Consider the following 6,945-nt stretch of genomic DNA (forward strand, 5'->3'; position numbering starts at 1 on the left):
CGCCTATCTAGCCAGTTTAATTTCTCCGCTGGTAGTGTCCACAAGACATCGCGCAATTGTTTAAAGATGCATCCGTACAGAATTCTTGTTTTTCATGAGTTGTTAGCTGCAGATTGGAAAATTTGTCGTTTTTTGTTAGTGGTTCATGTTATCTGTACCGCCAGATGGGGAAGAACTTGATGATTGACTTCGGTCTGATAAGTCATGGTTCCACCTTATTGGATACGTGAATGCACAGAATTTACCCATTTGGTGTACGAAAAATCTACATCAGCTGCACGATTCTCCTTTGCAAGCACAAAAAGTGGGTGTTTAGTGTGCAATTTCACGTAGGCGAATCTTCATGATATTCTTTTATCGCACAGTGAATAGTGAGCGCTACATATAAATGGTGCAACAATTTGTAAACACTACACCTGCAGACTGACTAGAATACATGTGGTTTTAGTAGGATAATGGTACGGCTCATACACCCAACAATATTATGACTTTCTTTCAGTGTTTTCATGGACAAGTGATTTTGAAGGTGTTGTGGCTACCTCGATCTCTTGATTTACTCCCTCCTGACTTTTTCTTGTGGGGATACTTTACGGATGCTGCTTACAAAACTCATCCCCACACCATTCCCGAATTGCAGAGCGAAATTGAACGATATGTCGCTGTAAATCCTCAACAAACGTTAACATGTGTTTAAAAGTATGCAACGTCGTATTAAATTCTGTGAATCGCATAATTGAGGCCACTTTCAACTACTATTGTAAATTACTCATTTTCTCATAAGGTTGTGTCACTTTTTTAACACAGTTTAGAATATCATCATTTGCGATTAAGATTTGTTTGTTGAGCTATTGTAGTGTATTCAGTAAAATTAAGAAGATCGGAATGTAAATCATTTCACTTTTTAATTTCCTTGTAAGTCTGGGTATAGGTAGTTCAATATTTAAAAAGAAAATTACGTACCATTTTTAAGAGAAATAATCAGGTCATATCATATCAGGTCAACCGTTACGGTTATGGAAAATTAATAATCAAATCTCAAGGATTATAATTAATGTATTTCTAATAATATCGTAATTAGATTTTACATTATTATTTATAGTATTTGTATAAATATAAATATATTATATAGCATGTATACATTTGCATTCATGTTCACTCAAGATGTAAAAAAATTTCCGGTGTATAGCGTCACTTCTTTAATTAACTAACATATTTTTTTTTTTTTTTTTTTGAGGTTTTTAGGGGCATCGACTACTTTGGTCATTAGCCCCATCCCAAGGGATGGATATCGCTTCTCGGCCTCTTGGCTAAGATCAAAGTGTAGTATCTGTTCTTATCAGCTTAATATCTGATACGCCCGGCATCGCTGGGCCAGAATATTAAACTGATTTTTGGAAAATGACGGAGTGCTAGGGGCTTGCTCCACCTCTGTCGCGGGTTGACCCGGTATTGCACTAACATATTAAAAATATTTTATACCAAATTCTTTTTAAAATGAAATCATGAATGACAACTGAAATTGTGAATAATTTAAAACGGGAAACTACCCTGCAAGAAATTAACATGAGAAATTAGTTAGTAGACACAATGATATACATATTAATTACTCGTATATATACACGGTTATCTATTGGAAGGCTGGTTTATTGTCAGTGCTACCATCAGTTGCACTAGAGAAAAGTGTATTCAGCAACGAGTTACGATTTGAAGCGAGGCGTGAGAGCATTTATCCCCTAGAGCAGATCAACAGTATATTTTACCTCAATCCTTCTATTGTTGATATAATTTTCTGAATACTGGTTACTTTTATTACTTACTTTATAAGTATAAATTTTAACCTATCAGCAACTGGAATCTTATTGTGTATTTAACAGTTAACTGCGGTAACAACACTTGTTAATCATAAAAAATGAGATGCTATATTTAAAAAAAATTAATTCTCATTAGTAAAAACTAATAATGTAAAAAATATAGTTATGTTTATTCTCTAAATATGTAATGTCGTCGTCAAAATGAATAACGTTTCTGCTACTTTTTACACAGATTAATCTTAAACTGCCGTTATATAATTTAGACAGATAGCATATTCATTTTAGTGTTGTTTTCAATAGTTGGAAGATAAATTTTTATACAATTGATTGCGGCTGAATAATTCAATTATATAAATGAAGATTATGAATGAAAAATCTGGAACTTAGCCAACCAACTTAACCATTTAGATATCTTCACTATCGACCAATCTCTACAATTTTGTCTTCTGGAAATTCATTAAATATTTTCATGACATTTAAAAGAAGGTTTAAGAATTTTGCATCGGATGTTCTAACCTTCAGTAGTTCAATAACAGTAAAAATTAATGAGGTGTTACATACGGACTAAGAAAGTACGTACGTCTTATCTAAATTTTTAAAAAAAACATTGGTACCCAAAAATTAGCACCAAAAAATACTCAAAGTGAAGTTTTTATCTTGATTAGATACTAAAGAAAAAATGTAAAAAGACGGGCAGCTGGGTGTCTGACAGATTTTTCCTCCTCACGCTGAAAAAAAAAGAAAAATGTAATAAGCTGTGTTGTTCGAAAGCAGCAAAAGATACACCCTCTTTTTCTTGAGATGGAAAATGAGGTAATTAAACCATTAAATCCATTAAATGTTATAATAAAGAATATATCACACTTAGTGTTGCAACGATATCTCCTCCTTACTGATATCGGAGCATATAACACTCCCTCATAACCCTTAGGGTGCGATATTTCAGTCAGCTTTTCCCCTAAAAAATTATACATTTCCTAGTAATAATAAATGGACTATTCAGATAAAGATGTACTCTTCAGAATTTATATCGAAACTACATCATGTACTGACTGACTAAGTGAGCTTAAGTCAGTATAAATCAGAATGGATAGAAATATATTGTTAATTTTGCCACAATAATCTGTATTTTAGCAAGTGATTTTATACAACTTTAACTACTGTTTTCTACACACTGCTTTCCTACATCACTATCTTAACTTCTTTGTTGTATTTCTTGCATAACTGTGAGAACATATGATCTACTTTTCAGTTTATCTTCTACCAAATAGTTCCCATTTCCACATCCGTGGTAGTAACCTCGGTTCTTCTATTTGTCGTAATTCAGATAAACTGGTTTTTATGGATGGGAGCTATTAACGGTTCTCCAAACTTCATTCTTGTTTGTTTTCTTTACTTTTTATAGTAAGTGATCGACCGACTCGATAGCACTCCATATCTTCTCTACTTCTTCCTTTTTCTAAGGCTTTTTCTAAGCACTGTTAAAAATCTTTCGGCTCTCAAGGAATATCTTATATTTTTTTGTTGTTATTTTCTTGTTTTTATTTTTGGTTCACAAAAATCTATTTAAAGAACCGATGCTACTTATGCATTGTTATGCATTGTAAAATTTCTTTGTATTGAGCATTGGTAACGTTAAATTTCGAATTAAAGTAAAAAAATCTGATGTGGACAACACATGACTTCCTTTTACGTACCGCCTATTATATTATATATATACACAATTTTTTAAAATGAAAAGTCAATAAGATTTTATTTCATTAATAACTTCTGATATTTTTTCATAGTTTTTTTTTTTATTATTGTATTATTGTTTATTGTAAAAACCATATTTACAATTAGAGATTAATAATTATTAATAAATCAACATATTTAAATTTAAAAAATTGAGATGAAGTTAGATTTGAACCGATGTGCCTTCCCTTGTAAGATCCAAATATTTAATTAATAAGAATTTTACTTGGCTATAACTCTGGAACCAATGAAAATAAATACCATTTATGATATTTCATTAAAAGCTCACAATAAAGGCTTATTACTGCAGTTAAGAAAAAGTCCAAAATCCAATTTTTTTTTTAAATTTTGGTCTTTTTGGACACTTTTGATTCAGTCTATTGCATCGAAAGGGGAGGTGCACAACTAGATGTTACAAGAGTTCCAAATCCTAATTTAAACATTCTATGGCTAATCGTTTTTGAGTTATGCGAATACATACGTACGTACTTAGTACGTGGGATGTTCAACGTGGAAATTTCCGTTGAAATCTGATAACCAAATTTTTTCGCGATTACAATACTTCCCTTACTTTGTACAAGGAAGTAAAAGGGATCGACTAGATTTCGCCATTCAGAAATTTTGACTTTTTCTGATATCTATTTTGTATATTTTCAATTTGTATTCATAGAAAATTAAGCTTTAGTACGACGAAAATACTTATAAAATTATTCAAAATCCAAAGATCTAAGTCAATTGGATTTAGGGGTGGGTGACATTCAACATTATTTAAAAATTATTTCTTTGAGATATGGGTTTATTTCCCTTATCACAAAAATTCGTAGAGAAAAGAAGTTGAAATCTGGCACAAATATTTGGATGTATGAATTCTAGGTTTGGCCTGATTTTCGAATCCTTCGGTCAAGGACGCATACGGTGGCCACTGTTTTCCTCCTCTAGGCAATAGTTGTACAGGGAATCCTGCGAGGGGTTGACCAAATGTGGAATGGTTGAAGGGACTGATTCAGGACATCAAAGAAAGCGTTCATGTACGAGTAGATGAATTGATGTCCTGTCTTGCTTCTTCTTCTTCTTGTATATATTGTGTTTTTTCAATAAACATTTATATAATAAGAACTGACTGAAATACTTTAATGAAATTTGGTATACATGTATCCAACAAAATCGACTACAAAATAAATATTTTCAAAATTTTATCATTAATTTTTCCGTAAATATTCATTTTTTTTAAATTATATTTTATTAGAAGGTTAAGCCTTTTATTACAAACAAAATGATTGTTCATTTGTTCAACTCGATTAAAAACCAGTTGAAATAATGGTGAAATTGTTCAAACGGTTCACAAAAATTAAGGGTGAAATCAGACACATCATTGCTAGACTGCTTAATCTCAAGTCAGCACCGATACCCAATGTTACATATTATTAATTTTTTTCTAATATCACTAAACAGATTTTATAATAAGCGAAAAATTTACTTAAAATATTTTCTTATAAGGGAACCATTCAACCGGTTATTAGTTATTAAAATAGGCAAACATTGCTCCTTTCGGTGCTCTTTACTACCTGGTGAATATTTGGAGAACCTCTAGGAAGACTCTGTAGAAAACGAATTATAAAATCTTTTTTTAAATTCGTTATCTAAAATCCATCTCCATTTTCTATTTTCATTTTATAATTAATTTGATCGATTTAAAAAATAATAAAATCAGTAATATTTAAATATCCAATGACGTATTTGAATAAAAAATCTATCAAAGGCGAAGCCAGGAAAGTTATGCAACTAATTGCCAGCTTCTTTGATATTGATCTTTTTTATCTTTTTTATGTAATTGCAATAATACAATTTTTCATTCCTTTTCAACCCTCCAAATCAACCCTCCACCACCCTGACTCACGTATTTATTTTTTTTTACGTTTATATAAGCCCCTTTACCATTTCCATTTATAAAAGTCCAGGTAAATTTTTTTTCCCTCTAAATGAGTTATTTCGTACGATCTGTTAGCACTGTTATTAATTCCATCATTTTGTATTTTACTACCAGTATCATTTACATAAACCTGTAAAACATATTAAAGTATTTTAAAACAATCTTATTGAAAATTTAACGAAACAATATATGCTCATATGATTTATTTCATTATATTATTTACTTTTAAAAGAACTTAGCTGTTACAAAAAATAAATGCATTTTAAACATCATATTAAAAAAATACCTACGCTTTGGTCTTGAACAACTAGTTAAGATAATGTGTTAACTCATTTTAAAATACAATTTTTTATTTTCATTTAATGATAAATTAGAAATTAATTTATAAGCTATTTAAATAACTTAAATCGTATCTCTGTTTGTTGAATTAAATTATGATTTATTTTATAATATATTTTTTCGAATATTTTCTTCATTAGTTTTTCTAATATTACCATGCGTATATATATATATATATATATATATATATATATATAAATAAATTTAATATAATCACAGTGTACAACAATAAATCATTCTACTTGGTTTATGTAGCCAATTGAAGGTCGAATGTTTTACATTGTCTGGTATAAGTAAGCGTTTGATGTTAGCGCTGATAACACTATTTTTTTATTCTCTTTCAATTCTCTAATTCAAATTGAAAGCGAATAATTTTTTATTTATTTATTTTGATTCAATAATTTAATTCTATGTTTTAAATTATTAAATATTAAGTGATAATGATTGATTTGAAATACAAACTTTTTTTTATACATTTAAAATAATCTTTATAATATTGAAAAAATCCGGCGATAAATTACATAACATTTTTGGTTACACCGGTCAAATTATGCAATTCATTTTTTCAATTTAACGTCTTTTACATGGATTTAAATACATTTTGATTATATTTAAATTTTAAGCAACGATGCTCAACAAAAAATAAAGTAATAAACAACATTTTTAATATTAGTATATTTTAGCATAACAATTTTGAAAAAGATGTTTTCGAATTTTTGAAAATTTTGAGGCTGATGTATCAGGGGGTGATATTTAATTATTAAAATCCAGTAAAACTGATTGTGAATAAATTAGAATCAAAATTTAAAAAAAAGATTTTTAATATATTTTTAATTTGGGAGGTATAAGAGGAAGAGATATTATGTTACTTTAGTGACAATATAACTTAACGAAATAAATTTTGAGTCTTAAAAATATAAAATTAAAAAAAAAACTTTTTCATTTTTGGATTCCCTTATTAAAAGCCAAGCACTCGAGTAAAGTTAATTTTTAAGAAAATAATAACTAAATGAACATAATAAAATTTAAAAAAACTTTTTAAAATTGTTTAAAAATACAAAGATACAGCCATAATTTTAAATAAACAAATGTGTAATTTTCTAAAAAGGGGATGAACATTTTTGGCTAATG

The 6,945-nt window shown here is 29.0% G+C and overlaps 1 non-coding gene across 1 annotated transcript; it reads left to right on the forward strand.

Annotated features, from left to right (window-relative positions):
• The first annotated feature begins 1,287 nt into the window (after nucleotides 1-1,287).
• Nucleotides 1,288-1,482, forward strand: LOC142318564 (U2 spliceosomal RNA). The gene has a single exon (XR_012754959.1). It is a non-coding gene; the product is annotated as a U2 spliceosomal RNA (small nuclear RNA).
• Nucleotides 1,483-6,945: the final 5,463 nt, after the last annotated feature.

Source organism: Lycorma delicatula, chromosome 1 (genome assembly GCF_047948215.1).
Source record: "Lycorma delicatula isolate Av1 chromosome 1, ASM4794821v1, whole genome shotgun sequence".
Lineage (NCBI taxonomy): Eukaryota > Metazoa > Arthropoda > Insecta > Hemiptera > Fulgoridae > Lycorma > Lycorma delicatula.